General features: G+C 42.8%; 1 pseudogene; it reads left to right on the forward strand.

Annotated features, from left to right (window-relative positions):
- Positions 1–5,077: 5,077 nt before the first annotated feature.
- Positions 5,078–16,148, forward strand: part of LOC147702032 (phospholipase A2 inhibitor and Ly6/PLAUR domain-containing protein-like) — a 37,710-nt pseudogene continuing 26,639 nt past the window's right edge.

Raw genomic sequence — 16,148 nt, forward strand, 5'->3', positions numbered from 1 at the left:
AATGTATGTTCTTCTGAAATTCAGGAAACCTAGAATTGACTCTAAGTTTTTCAGCGTTTTTGGAGGTTGGAGCACCGCACACTTTTCTAAAAAGTAGGCTGCCGGGCTTTTGCCTTCACTTGATAACTTGTATCCTGGAAAAAGAACATTGAGGTAGGCAATTCTTGATTTTTTAAAGTTGAATTTGTATCCTTTAGCGGCGAATCCGAGTATAATTGTATTCATTCTGATCAAGTGCCTGTCCAAGTCATCGTCTGTTAGATAGATGTCATCGACATAAGATAATGCCTCATCATCATACGTTTGAAGTAACTTTGTTACTCCGGCTAAAAATAACCCTGAACTATTCATGAATCCCTGGGGGAGACGACAGAAGTGACGTTGTGTCCCCATAATTGAGAAAGAGGTCAAGTTTCTGCTTTCAGGTGCAATGTTTTGATAGAAGAAACCGTTAGAAATATCTAATGTGGAAATATCTAATGTGGTTTTGACAGAAGAAACCGTTAGAAATATTTAACTGTGTGCATTTTGTACTGCAAAGGTTTTGCAACAAGAATTTAAATGTCTCTAGTCCAAAACTAGTCGATATGTATTTTCTGTTTTGGAGACAGGAAACAAAGGATTGTTCATTGACGAGGTGCATGTTTCAATCACCCCTTGGTATTCAAGTTGATCTAAGATCTCCTTGACCTGTTTTGTAGCTTCTAGCTTAACTGGATACTGCCTTTGTGCAGTTGGTTGTGATTATAACTGGATTTTGTGGTGAGGAGAATCCTCATCCCATCCCACATGATTTTTATATAATGCTGGTGCCTGGGCTACAGCCCATTTTCTTGCATAGGTGTATTTTAGGTGAATTGGAATATGATTTGAGAAGGCTGGCATAATGATGTCTTCGCTGTGTGGGCACTCCCTGACAAATTTTGGTGGTCAGTCTTTTTCAACTAGAAGAATGGCATAACCCTTAGAGAGCTTCTCCCAAAAGAGTGCTCTTATTTTCCTAGTATGTCCCCCTCCATCCGGAGTCGTACTTCATTTAACTTATGGAGTACACTAACCGGTATAGGCAGTTTCAACTTGAATGTATTCATTCAAGTCCACTGTCTCCAGATGATCCTTCAAGATCTTGCCAGCTATGGTGACTTCTGCTGCGCCGTCCAGCATTGTCTGGGCCCACTCCCCGTTCTTGAGTTGTGTCCTTAAGATCCTCTGCATGTCTGATTTTTAGACCTGCTACCTTCTTTTTGGTGAATTGGGTTTTCTTATTTTTTGGAACGTGTTGATCATCTTTGGACTTCAGGCGTTCTGACCATCCTCTTCTTTCCGATTTCTGAGAGGAAGTCTGAAAGGTACGAGAGGAACGTGTATCAGTATCTTGATATCTATCAGGTTTTCTCAAACTATCCCTGTTCCTGAGGTTATACCACTTTTCAGAGGGCTCCTTTTGAGGAGACCTTCCTCGGGACTGAGAACGCTTCTCATTAGAAGTTTGTTTAGTATTTTCCCACTTCTTTTTAGGAGTAGTGAGAGTGTTTTTAATAAAGACCTTTTCAGGACTCTGTTAGTTGGGGCTTTACTGGTTTCCCACCCAAACTATCTCTACCTAGTTCTTCATAGGGTTTTTCAATTATTCTGGCCAGTTCATATGGTTGCTCCGGTATATCAATTTCTCTTATTTTTTGGCGGATCGCCACGGATGCTGCATCACCTTTAATATTAGCTAATATTATTGATTATTATTATTTATTATTATTATTATTATTATTATTTATTTTTGTAGAGCGCATAGTGACCCTGAGGTATCCCAGCGCTAAAAACCCTAACTCTTCAGTTCAGCGGGCCGGGGGCAGACAAGAGGTGAAGAGGGGGGAGGGGACAGAGAATCAGTGTAAGGGAAGGGTGAGTCATTGCGGAAAAAGATGAGTCTTTAGCTGCTTCCTGAAGCGAAGGTATTGTGGTTCGAGTCGCAGGTCGCGAGGGAGCGAGTTCCAAAGACGTGCGGTTTGAACTGAGAAGCGTCTTCCTCCTGCTCGGGCTTTCTTGAATCTGGGGGTGGTGATGAAATTTTCTGTGTCAGACCGGAGGTATCTTGTGGCTTTATAGGGAGTGATGAGTTTACTGAGAACTGGGGGGCCTTGATTTTGCAGCAGTTTGTGGGCTAGGCATAAAGCCTTGAATTTGACTCGCTCCTTATGGGAAGCCAATGGAGGAGTTTTAGAGCAGGTTTAGCGGAAGTTCTGGCAGGGGTATTTGTGATAATCCGGGCTGCGGTATTCTGGATTCTCTGAAGCTTGTTGAGGGTCGCTTCAGGAGCACCCAGATAAATCACATTGCTATAGTCAAGCCTCGATAGTATAAGGCCTTGAATTAGCAATTTTTGGGAGTTGAAGGGTAAGAGGGGCAGGACTTTCCTCAGGGATTTCAGGAGCCGAAACAGGTCCCGGCTACTTTCTTTGCCTGTACTGTGAATGAGAGGTCAGTGTCAATCCACACCCCCAGACTTTTTACCTCTTCTTTTGGGTCGGGGGGGGGGGCCAGGCAGGCTGGCCAGATGTTAGGGGAGAGTGAGAGACCTTTCGGGCCGAGGAGCAGGACTTCAGTTTTTGTCCCGTTTAGTTTTAGAGCTGACTCATTCATCCAACAATGGACCTGTGTAAGGCAGTTGAATAGGTCTGCTGATTGTTGTCGGGGGTGGGACAAGGACACCACTAATTGTGTGTCGTCAGCATAGCTGACGACGCTCACTCCGAATGGGGTGATGACCTCCTCCAATGTGGACATATAGATATTAAATAATGTGGGGCTCAGGGAGGAGCACTGAGGCACACCACATTGGAGGGGCATTTCGGAGGAGCAGGCGTTCTTCTCCCAGATCTGGTAGGTCCGTTGAGCTAGAAAGGATGAAAGCCAGTATAGGGCCGAGCCTTCCACACCAACTCTTTTAAGTCTTTTGATAAGGAGTTGGTGGGTAACGGTATCGAATGCCGCACTTAGGTCGAGGAGGATCACTGCCACTGATCCTCCTCCGTCCAATAGTGTTCTGGCCTCCTCAACCACTGCCAGGAGGGCGATGTCAGTGCCCTGTCCTGGTCGAAAGCCCGTCTGGGAACTTTTTAGTTTATTATTGACCTCAAGAAACTGCGAGAGTTTCCTATTGACCAATTTTTCAGCGATCTTGCTGACTCCTGGGAGTAGGGAGATGGGCCTGTAATTAGCCAGATTTTCGGGGTCGAGGGATGGTTTCTTTAATAGGGCTTTTACGACCGCCGTCTTCCAGCTTGGGGGTACAACTCCCTGTTGGAGTGAGGTATTGATCAAATGGGTCAAAGGGGGAATGATCGTGTGGGCTACCTCCTTAAGGATCCAGAGTGGGGCGGGGTCCCTGGGGGATCCGCTCTTCATGGATTTGAGCGTGTTTCCTACTTCTTCGGTGGTAACTTGGCCCCAGGAAGAGAGACAGGTAGATGATGGAGGGTGCGAGGGGTCAATCTCTTCACACGGATTTGCGGGGGGAATTGAAACAAGAATTGTTTGAATTTTGTCATGGAAGAAATTAGCCAATTGTTGGCATTTCTCCTGATCAGCTTTAGGATCAGTAGGGTGTCTCGGTCCCGGTTCTGGGGTTTTCAGAAGCTCTTTAAGGATGGCATAGGATTCCTTACTGGAGCATCCAGCTTTCTCTATTCTCCCCTGGAAGAAAATGCTTTTGGTTTTTCGGATAGCGGTTTTATAGGTAGAAAGAGAGGTGGAATAGATGTCTTTGTTAATTTCCGATTTATATCTTCTCCAAGAGCGTTCCGTTCTCTTGCACTCTTGACGCAGAGCTTTGAGCTCTGGGGTGTACCAGAGAGCAGAGGATAGTCTTTTAGGATGTTTAAGAGTCGCAGTTTTTGGGAGAAGTGTATATAGGGAAGAGGTGATCCACTCATTAAACTGTTTGTCAGCCATGGCAGGGTCGATTGAAGGCTCGGGGATGGAGTCTGTAAGGGCGGCGGCCCATTCCTCAGGTGCGAGTTTGCGCCACCGTCGGTCGGTAACCTGAATTTTAGAGGTTAGGGGGTTCATGGTGGGAATTTCCCATAAGATGGGGACCAAAAAATGGTCTGTCCATGGAAGGGTCACGGGAGGTCTGGTGGTGATGGTTGCTATATTAGTGAGAATGGGATCCAACAAATGTCCCTTCTCTTGGGTAGGCTCGTTGTTGACCAGTCGGATGTTTAGAGATGTTAGGTCTTGCCGAAGGTCAGAGGCTAACCGATCCGTAGGGTCCATGAAGTGGAGGTTTAGGTCACCTAGCATAAGGAAGTTGGAGGTGGACGAAGCTAGCTGTGACACTGGTTCGATGACGGCATTAATAAAATTACCAGGAGCACCTGGGGGGCGGTAGATCAGTAGCCCTGACAGCGAGTGAGCTGGGGAGGTTTGGATGGAGAATTGACAGCTCTCACAGTCCTCAATATGAGCGTTGGAGGTTCTACAAGTGAATTGTTCCCTGAAGATTATAGCTACCCCCCCTCCCCTCCCTTTGGGTCTGTGTAAGGCTTTGCAAGGATACCCTGGGGGAAGGGCCGTAACGATGTCCGAGTCGGTGCTATCTGATAGCCATGTTTCCGTTAAAAACAGGAGGTCGAGATCCTGATCTTGAATTAGCAGATCGGTTTCGATCGAATGTTTAGAGAGGGAGCGACAGTTAAGGAGTCCCATCTTCAGTGCGGGTTTTGTCGAGTTTGGGGGAGTCGGATTGCAGCGCATACAGTTGGAGAAGGTATAACCTTCAGTATGCGTGTGGTAACAGGCAAGAATTTTCTTAGGTTGTGGTGCGCAAAGTGCCTCTCCAGTATATATCACACGGTCACGAGGGCTACCTGGTAGAGTCACTGGGCCTGGGTCTGTCTGGGCCCGGACGGGCCCAGACTGGCTTGCCTTTGGCGCGCCTTCGGCGCACTGACGGCGCGCCCGCTGCGCCCGTCCGCTGCGCTCCCTGAACTGACACATTATTTATGGGCGGAAAGGGTGTGGGCAGGAGGTGGGCGTGGCCACCCGGAGGGGGCGTGTCCTGGTCTCCTCGCGGCCGGTAATGGCGGCGTGCAAGTGGGTCCTGTGTCACACAGCGTTCAAATCGGCTGTTCCAGTGACACAGGTGAGTGTAGGGGGAGAGGTGCACAGTGGGTTTAAAAACACAGATTCAGACAATTTTAAAATGATCTTTCGATTTTTGTGCTATGCGTTGCTCCCGGCTTCCGCCTCAGGAGTTTAGGGTGAAGTGCAGCTCTCGTATTCAGAGCGCACTTTTATCTGTTTTGGTAGGAGGTGGGCGTGTCCACCCGGAGGGGGCGTGTCCTGGTCTCCTCGCGGCCGGTAATGGCGGCGTGCAAGTGGGTCCTGTGTCACACAGTGTTCAAATCGGCTGTTCCAGTGACACAGGTGAGTGCAGGGGGAGAGGTGCACAGTGGGATGAGACCTGTTTGAAATCTTTCAGTAATTTCATACCCAGATTAAGGCAGGCTCTGCTCCGTATTCATTTTGAATCTGTTTCAGAACATCTGGTATTACCGCCATAGACTGAACACCATGTGTTTTTGTGTAGAGTTCAGCAAAGACTGTACCCCAAGTGTTGCAGTCCTCCAGGTGTGGTGCGATCCCTATTGGTAAACAGATTGTTAAAATTCTGTGTTTCTCATGAGGTGTACTGTCAGGAAATCCTGCCTCGATTTGAGTAATTTTTTAGCTATCCAGAATGGAATTTGTTCCCTTTTTGCAGGTAATTTACCAATGACTGATTGTATAGTCTGTAGTGTGATTTTTTTGTGTTCTCCTGGTGAGGGGTTTGTTGTGGAATCCTTATAGGAGGTGGGACTGTTAGAGTCCGCATGACATATTGAACCAATTGTCTATGTATCTTAATTAAATGTTTTAGTTGAAATAATAGTTCTTCACTTGACATTTCTTCAATGCCAGGATGTGGTGTATAGCTGACTAGTACCGGCCATGTTGCTCCTGGTCTACCTAGTGGACCCAGCATGGTAATGTGATTTTGATGTTGTAGGGCTCCTTTAAACCAGAGCTGGTGCTCTTGGTATGTTAGTGGAATTTCAATGTCCTCAAAAGGAACGTATTCTGTTGGATTATCCTCTATTATGTAGAAGTGAAACACATGCGATACTGCATTTGCTTCAGGGAAGATTATCCATGAATAGAATACCTCTCTCTGCCGATATTCGTGTGCCTCTAGGACAAAAATTACCCTACCACCTCTTGATGATAGGCCATTTGTTATGGTTTTCCTTAAGTTTTCCGGGGTGATTATCCGCATCATTTTCTTGGAAACCTGTAACGTCTAAACCCGGTTGGTTTGCAGTTGCTGCAGCTCCACCTGTTGCTTTACTGTTGCCGTTATTCAACATTGTTTAATGAAAGTTTGCAGAGCAAGTTTCAAGGAAATAAAGATAAGGTGCCCAATATTTTGGAACACTGTATCCTTCAACGTTAAACAAACCAAAAACGAATACATAGGATTTTCGTCCTACTTAGTTATGGCGGATATTTCATCCTTTTACCCACTCCAGATGTCGATTGGAATATTTTACGGCAAAAAAGGGGTCTCTCTGAAAAGCACGACTGAGTTACTCTAGTATCTAGCTTTAAATTAGTGCCTTACCAAACGTTGGGCGCCATGTAGTGTAGTTCCTATATTCCCAATAGGCTCTGCGCATTGGAATAATATATCCTATAGATTTGATGTAGGACTTATGTCGACTAGGTCTCTAGCAAATAAATTAGACTTAATTGTGAGTGCCAGCAAGCTCAGAGGTCACTAGAAACTTTCTCAAATAAACAATAAGGGATTAGTTTCTGACAACCACATAAACATGACAACTTTGTTTCCCCAAGAATAAAACTGATCTTCCGAGTCGTGAAAATAATAGATATATATTTTACCCAGTTAATTGTGCGTGCTTCGTTTCATAAGAGGTGCAAAGAAATAGAGAGACGGGCGTTTTCAATAAAAGGGTTTTATTGAACAGTCTTCTTTCTCAACCAAGTAAAGTGAACTGCTACAATCGTAATACTGGTTGCAAAGTATAATTCGTACAGTAAGAAGAGTATTATAAAATATTACTGTAAAAGCATTGTATGGTTCCTAGACCATAGATAAATACATACATAAATAACAAAGGCTAAAAAGGAATCAACTGGTGCTTCTAAAATACGCCTACCCCAATGTTCCTAACCTAAGTCTAGTACGAGGGAAAGAAGTAAGTGAGGTGTATCATAGGTTTAGTTTTTGTTGCCAAGAATCTAACCAAGATTTCTCTTAGGGTCTAATCAGCTCCGTACCTTGGTTTTAGAATGTTGGAGGTCTGGTATCTCTGTCTCGGGATTCGATTTCCGAAGACATGTGACAAGGGGAGCTTGGAAACATTGGAGCTAGATTCTCACCAGGAGATATGCAGCCTCTTGGTCAGTGCGTCAGCTGGAGGGTCGGCTTCTTTCAGCACTTGCTGTAGCGAGCTTCGTCGGGCAAGTAGATAGTCGAGCTGCTCCGAACCACTGTGTGTTTGCTAGGGCAAGTGTAGGCATATTTATACCTTGAAGGTACCTAGTTTGTCGTAAAGTCGGACATAATAACGTCATCAAAGAACCCCAAGGGAATGGTAGTTCTTTGAAAACTCCATGATTTCTAGGACAAATCAATATTAAAGCGCGGGGATGTCCCTCACTGCTGAAGCCGAGTTTTCCAAGAAATCGTGGCTTTTTGGATTTAGTGGAAGTAGCCATGCCTGTATTTGGACTGGATGGATTATGTCTAAATATGGGTATGATTTCTATGCCTATATGAGGGCAATGTGAATTATAGCTATATAAGGGCATGAATCGGTAAATTACACTTGGATTCTTAAATGCTACACAATACCTTGTGGCATCCAATTTGGCTGAGGATTCACCACCTCAACACTCATTCTAGTCGTAGTCTAATTCTTTCCCTGAAAAATCTGTATCCATATTCATATAACCACCTTTCTTTGCTGCTTTCATCTGGGCTAACCTCAATTTCTTTTTCAACATTTTGAGACATGAATCAATGTCAACGCCACATTGTTTTGCATAACAAAGTATCTCATCCATTGACTTACTCTGCCCAAAAAATCAAATGCTGCAGAATCATGGCACCTATTTCGCGAAACAACCATTACAGCACAGTCATTACAACGCACTACATTTACAATGCAGTCATTACAACGCAACATTCTTAACATGGCATACCATTACAATGCAGGCATTGCAATGCATGTCACTACAACGCATGCCGTTACAATGCATGCCACTACAAAACATGCCATTACAATGCATTATAAGGCAAGTAATAGGAAAGAGTACGTTTTACCTCTACACTATCCAACATTTACCCCACTGTTGCACTCACTTGAGTGTGAATAGTAATTTTTACCCCTACACTATCCAACACTTACACTACTGTTGCCCTAAAAGTATTATTCGTTTTAATGGTATGCATTGTAATTGTATGCATTGTAATGGAATGCGTTGTAAGTGTAGTTTCTAAAAATGCGTTGTGATGGTATGCATTGTAAAATCATGCGTTGTAATGGATGTAAAAACCACGTTGTAAAGGCATGCATTGTAAATGTTTGCATTATAACGTGTCCTATTCCTTATTTCTGGTCTCAAACCGTGTATAAACCATCATATATAAAATGTCCCACATCTTTCTCAGAGACATTCTCAATCCCACTATACTGTTTAAATGCATGCATATATCATACATGAACTGACTCTTTCTATCTAGTAGTTTTATCTATTTTTATCCAATCTGTCTCTTGCAGCAACCTTTTTCCCTTCAAATAAGTAATGACCTGTATTTATGTTTTTATGACTTCATCTGACAATGCTCCAGTTTTTGGATCTCCTGGATACTCCTCTTTTAGCCAATCTATTGCAATTTTACACTCGATCCAGAAGCAACTTGGAATTACAATGTTAAACAAAACTTCTACATCTTTCCACAAAACGTTTGAAACCTTAACAAATCGTTCCACTTGCTTGTACCACTTAACAGGTTTTTCTCTCAACTTGGGAAAATCATTTGAAGATGACAATGTTTCCTTTCTTGACCATGGCACATAAACAAACCCTCCTCCTGGTATTTCTCTCATAGGATATACCATTGTGTTTGCTTCTCCCTTTTCCACCTCCTTCACAGGATACAGAGGTAAAGGTGCGCCTGCATCCTTCTTTTTAGCTCACATACCTTCTCATCTATCCACTTCACCTCATCTCCTTAGAGTGTTAATCAACTCTTTAATCTGTAAGTATTTTCCTGAAACATTTAAACTTTCTAAATCCTTGTCACTAAAATCCAATCTATATGTCTTTTGTAATGCTTTGGACTTCTCTATGTCGGCTCCATACCCTTGTGCAATCTCGGCAAATTTCTTCTTGTGTGTGTGCTTTCTCTGTGATATCCTTACACATAAAAAGTAGTTCTTCATTCTGATGTTTGCCTAATCTTCCAGGACTTATGGTTCCTAATATCATTTCTTCTATTTCCATTTTTAGTCTGCTCACACCTATGCCCAAATCTCGAGAAGAATTACTCTGCATGCTACAACCGGGTGCAATTTCCTTTATCGGTTCATCAAGTTCTTCTGGGTAGGGTTCTATGGACATATCCTCTCCTGTTCTCTGCAATACCTCAACTGTTCTACCCATGTTTGACCCTCCTGATGATGGTGACAACAGTCTTTCCATCTTTAACATCCTTCTTGAATCCATTTGTGAACCTCTTTTTGGTGTTTCAATCATTCTGTCTGAAATTTGAACTAATGGCTCAACCTTTCCTTCTGTATTTAAATTCCTTAAATGATTCCCTTTCATCCCACTATTTAATATTTCCAATTCTTTTGACGTTTTCCTGATCTTGCTCAGTCACATTTCTTTCTGATACGGTACGAGTTTCTCCCATATTTCTATTGGGAACTGTTATAGCATGAACTTGTGAAACTCCTTGTCCATCATTATATAATGGAACAATAGGTCCTATAGTCACTGGAATAGATAAGGCATCTGGATGATATGCCGTTATTATTTCCGGCAACCCTTCTCAATCTGAGGGCTGATTCTAATTCCAAGATGCTTTTTTTTAGCCTGACCTAAATTTACTAGTGGAACTATGGATGTAATCCTAGAAAGGGATTTGTATCTACATTATTCTGTTCTTCATGATAAGATGTAGGTCTATTCAGTAATAATTCATTTAGGAATTCATCATCTACATCGTCAACTCCTTTGTCATTTAAATCAGTATCTCTAGACTTCAAGTCCTCAACACGTTTCTTCTTTTCTTGGCATTTCCCTACTACTTTAGTCTAGGCTACCATTACAGGATACATTTGTTCCCCCTCAGATACTTTCTTTCTTCATCTCTTTTTCCATGCATCCCATTTCACTTCCGCATACCTGCTTAAGTATTCCTGTACCTACTCTGTTTTTTTGCTTTTTCTCTCTTGTAGGCTTCATTTTCCCATTCCTTGAGAGCTTTATACTGCATAGGTCTAGGATTTGGTCTCAGATAATTAATTTGGTTTCTTACATTTACCAAAAGACGGGTATTAAAAATTCCAAATTCTGAGAATGCTAATTCACCATCTCATTCAGTATATTTCATCCAGTTCTCCAACCAAGTACAAGTATGATATCACTTTTCTAATGACAGAAAACAAAGCAAGGATTCCCTCTGGAGCCACTGGAACTCCATACCTAATTGATATTGGTTCATCTTTACGAAACAAAGTTTTCAACAGTACACTAAATCAAAACCTTTACTACAAAATCTTCAATAATTTGTTTTCCGTGTTGTGGTCCTCTACTACCAATTAAAAGTTGTCCTCGTCCAAGAGAGGCCAGCGCAGCTTATCACCAACTGATCAATACCAGCACGGCACCTAGTGACGTCAGTCTAACCTCTCACTGTGACTGACCCTCCCTTTAAAATGTATTTTGTCGTCTTTTCTAAAGTCTTTTATCGAAGCAAGTCAAACAACATAAAACAACTTTGTCTGCTCCACTAAATGAAAACGATAGAACCATACACTCCAAGAATTTTCTCGACCAGTGTGATTTTGCCCTCACTACATCTAAAATCCTTGAAATTTTCCCAAATGCGCTTTTTGAAGAAACCTCAACAATTTTCACTGGTCTCACTTCAAGTTTCCCTATGTTAGCACCGGCAAGGCCTTTTGCACAGTACTTACATCCATAGCAGACAAAACACGCTTAGTGTAGGCCACACTAAGACCGCCCTTAGGCTTTATACCGGGATCTTAGACCTCGACGGACCCTTTTACTTCCATTAAGGTCAACAACAAACATTAATGTGAGACACAAACATAACAATTTTTTCCATAGTCAGTCACAAGTCCATTTTTAAACATCTCCATTAATCAACCCTTATCATTATTTTTAACTCTTCAGTGAAAACGTTAATAACTTTTAACTTTAACTTTATCTCTTCATTAACGAGTATATTCAGTCAAACAATCCATTAATGCTAACAGAAAACTGCTGCAGTGTGAACAAAGGGGTTTTTACATACTTATCAAAAACCACATCATACTCACCTCAGCTACCATCATCAACAGTATCTATAAGGTCACTAATCATCAAGGTCCTCCAATGGATCATGAATCGAGCTGATAGGAACAAGGATAACTTAGAGACAAATAGCAACTGCTTCATGAGGACATGGAACAAAGAAGTGCCTATCTGTCAAATATAAAATATTCAAAGACTATACACCAAGGAACGACATACTCATAAAGGTTATAATCAACAAATCTTTATCTAATCTCCAAATTTCAAAAGGTCAAAGCACAAAAATACACTGAGAATCATTTAATATCGATTTTCATTTTAGTACATGTAGAATTGCAACACATCAAAGTTCAGAGTCAAATACATTTCTATTAAAATACCTGGTGAGACTGAGAGAGAGAGAGAGTATAAATGTGACATAATAATACAGATTATGACTCATACAAAGCAAAAGATCAGTTGCAGATTGTGAGGGATACGGAGACTCAAGGAGAGCCCAAAAAATGCTAGAGCATAGCGTGCAATAGCTGGAGTCATTTAACCCTTCAACTGAAAGGCTTGCCTGTGCGACTTCACTAAGCATAGGTGGAATTTGCAAATTCGCAATACGCGAATTTGCGCAAATTCGTAATCGCGATTCGCAAAAATTCGCCAAAGTCCACGAGCTTGTGATTTTTTTTTTTTGGGCAAGTTCGTGAGATTTTTTTACCAGTTCGGGAACCAGAACTTGTGCATGCGGTCGCAAACATGTTGTTTCCACTTAACCAGCCTGCTCACGATGCCTTTTTCCTGTTTTGGGTCGCAATGACATGTTCGCAATTTCCTGTTTTGGGTCGCAATGACGTGTTGGCATTCGCCATTTCCTGTTTTGGGTCGCAATGACATGTTCGCGATCGCGGCGTCGCTCGGCCAGCTACCAAAATCTCGCAGCGCACGCAAACAGGGAGGAAAACTCATCAGCGAACACAGAATCAAGGTAAGTCAATGCCGCGCGTGCGAGATTGTATTTTTGAAGCGCGAACAAGAAAAAAAAATCAGCCAACTCGCGAATTGCGGATTTTTGAGGAACTTCGCGCAATTCACGGATCGCAAAATTGCCAAAAATTCACAAATACTGCGAGTGGAACAAATTTTCCGCCCATTCTTAGACTTCACCAGCTGGCGAAGTGCAGGAAATCAGGAAAGTTCAGTTCATGGAGAATCAAAGTTCAGTCCAGGCAGATAGGACATTTCAAAGATAGCCAGCTTTTCGTCCTTCTTCCCACAGGGCAGGTATACTTCCGATCATGCATAGTTCCTTCCCACAAAAGTATCCTTTATGCAGTTTTGCACAATTTACATTGGTCAAAGTCTATGGTCTGTCCATGGGGTAATCATTTCATTACCAAATTGATCCGGAAATTATACGTAATACCATTGTCCCTTGTCAGCCTTTTATAAAAAGTTCAATTTCATTCCTCTTTGGGACTAGGATTTTCATTTGTATCTTATCATGTCCATTCCCAAGCACTCTCTTCTGATCTTGCAACAAAATTGACACAGTTTTGTACTAACAGAAAGAGTGTCCTTTATTCAAAACTAGAGAAAGAAACTTGAGCACAAAAGGCAACAACTGGTAGTGAAGTCATATCAGCTCATTCTATTTTTTTTTTAAGGAAAAAATGAAAATGCATGTTAAGGCCTACACAGAAACACAACTAAAACATTATTATTTACTGAAAATATACTAATCTTTCAATAATGTAATTGAATATAGATGAAGCTGTTTCATTTGTGATTAATGTTCTTCATAAAAATTAATAATTAAACACCATTTTGTATCCCATCAAGCATTAACTCATTTGCAAAATCATTCATAAGTGAGCAAACACATTTTCTCTCGACATTTTAAAATTGCAGGTTTCCATAATAGTACTCCAATGTGAACAAAAGTCCTTTCTCGTTTCATTTTCCACAATTTATGTTAATCCACCTTTGCTACTAAATTAGCACCTTTTCTGTCTTTTTATAATCATTTAGTTAAAAACCTCCATCATTACATCACACATTTTTATCATTTATAGGCTTTCATAGCACATATGTATTGTGAATCCCTTAACATTATGACATTTTTTTCTCTCTTATGAACCATTTTCATCTCAAACTGGTTTGTGATCATACTGCATGATTTTACGATGCAGATTGAACTCTCAAGTGTTTTACAAATCACACTTGTAGTCATGGTTTTTAAAAATGTATTAGTATCCTATTATCTAATGAGCAGGAATTGACTGAGACAAATCATACTAAGATAATTACACTCCATCACAAGTTTCCCTTTTTTCTTTGGTGTTGTGTCCAGTCTTGTGGTACAATACCTTTTTAGGCAACACTCTGTGCCCATCGTCTCTGGCACTCTCATTTCAAGACTGCCTTCAATGAGGACAAGTGGATGCTTATTTTAATGTGGGTACAGGTTTTTTTTTAGAAACAAATCTAAGACATCTGGATTTAGAATGTGTTCATATCCACACAGGGTCCCTAAATACAGATGCAGTAAAATGTATTTCTTGAATCACGAATCCCACTCTATACACATGTATGCAAAGGAATGTAATGGCTGTTAACTTCAGTCCATATACATTTGTTCTTATAAACATAGGGGAATATTCAAGGGAAGCTATTGCCGAACTAACAGCACTTTAGCGCAGCCAAAGTCGTGATAAATTTACCCCACCATTCACAAGCTGGTGCTAACAGCAGACATCACCAGAATTCCCGCGATAAGAGTCCCAAAACCTAACACCACTGCAGACACCACCAACTAACGCTAATAAGTTGCAGAGTAGGGGTTCCTGTGCAGAAACACATGAAAAAACAACAACACCACTTCCACAACAAACTGACAGGTCCGCGAAGCGAACTGAGAACAGGCGATAAGCCGCAGTTGACACAGGTATTTAACACCTGCCTCAAGCAGGTGTAAAGACGGATGACTACCTGCAGTAGGCAACAGAGCCCCGCATACAGCCACACCGAAGAAGTAACTACGCCATGGAGCTACTCTTCATGTAGCTCGGAGCCCCAACAGGGCCACAACACCCACCACCACCACCCCTGAAACCGCCACCACCCCCAGGACCTGGACCCACACCCCCCAGACCAACACAGAGGCAGCGCAGTGTAAGACAGCAGACCTACCAAAAACACACAACTCTCACAGACCTGAAGCCCAAGGAAGTCATTGCCCACTACAGGCTCAAAAGGATAACCATTCATCACATCATGACCCACATCGCTCACAGGCTGACCGTCCCAACACAGCAGAGAACCAACATCCCTCCGCAGACAAAGCTGCTGGCTGTGCTGCACCTGTTGGCCTCTGGTAACTTCCAACCAACAACTGCCAGAGCCCGAGGGGTCTCACAGCCAGCCCTATCAAAATTCATCACACCTGTCCCGGATGCCATCCTCAGCTTCATACCCCGTATCGTACCTTCACTTCCCCAACACTGCACAGGAGCAACTGGGGACTAAGCAAGGCTTTTACACCATAGCCGGATTCCTGGCTGTGTTGGGGGTAATTGACTGTACACATGTCCCACTTGTGCCCCCTGCGGATACTGCACCCCACTACCGCAACAGAAAGCACATGCATTCCATCAATGTGCGCGCAATAGTGGACCACCGGGGACTCTTCACCAATGTTGTCACCAACTAACCCGGCATGAATCCTTCTTCTTCTGACAGTCCATCATCAACCAGCGCTTCCAGGATGTGACATATGGAGAGGGACTGCTCGTTGGTAAGTACCAAGTCAGCACACCACACCTACCAATGCCTCCAAAGCACAATGCACAACTGTGAGGATGCACACGTGACCAAACCACAATCAACATGTCAAACTATATGACCACCTACCAGACACAACCACACCACTCCATGGTCATACTGGCCTACCCCTGCAACCAATACAAACATTTCATGGCACCACATCCACACAACAGTTGTAGGTGTGGAGTTGTGGAATGTAGCCATTACACATTTGAAACACTGCTCTGCCCACATGACCCTATCCCAGTCTCCTGCAGGTCAGCATCCTGTTTTGGTGGGTCCGTGTCGCCCGCTGTGGATCCTGGGCCACTAGCCCTGTGCAACTCGTGTCATCCCCCCTTGTAGTTCTAACAGTGCTTTTTAGGGTGCCTGATGACTGTCGGTGTAGTTGCCAGCATAAGCTACTCCCTGCGAGCTGGCTTACACTCACCCCACACACAACCAGCACAGGCCTCACTGAATTGGTGGACCTGCCATCACATTCTGACAAACCTAGTATTGACTCTTTTCTCCCTGCACTATCACAGGTGATCAAGGATATGTACGCCTGCGGGTATTCGTTCGCGCTTTATAAATGGCAATAAATAAATGAAAAAAAATATACTCTGCCTTTGGATGATGACACCCCTCTGAGATCCGAACACAGCCGCACAGAGGCAGTACAATGCGGCCCACATACTCAACAGGGACATCGTTGAACACACATTTGGCATGTTGAAGTCACG

Source organism: Lissotriton vulgaris, chromosome 7 (assembly GCF_964263255.1).
Source record: "Lissotriton vulgaris chromosome 7, aLisVul1.2, whole genome shotgun sequence".
NCBI lineage: Eukaryota > Metazoa > Chordata > Amphibia > Caudata > Salamandridae > Lissotriton > Lissotriton vulgaris.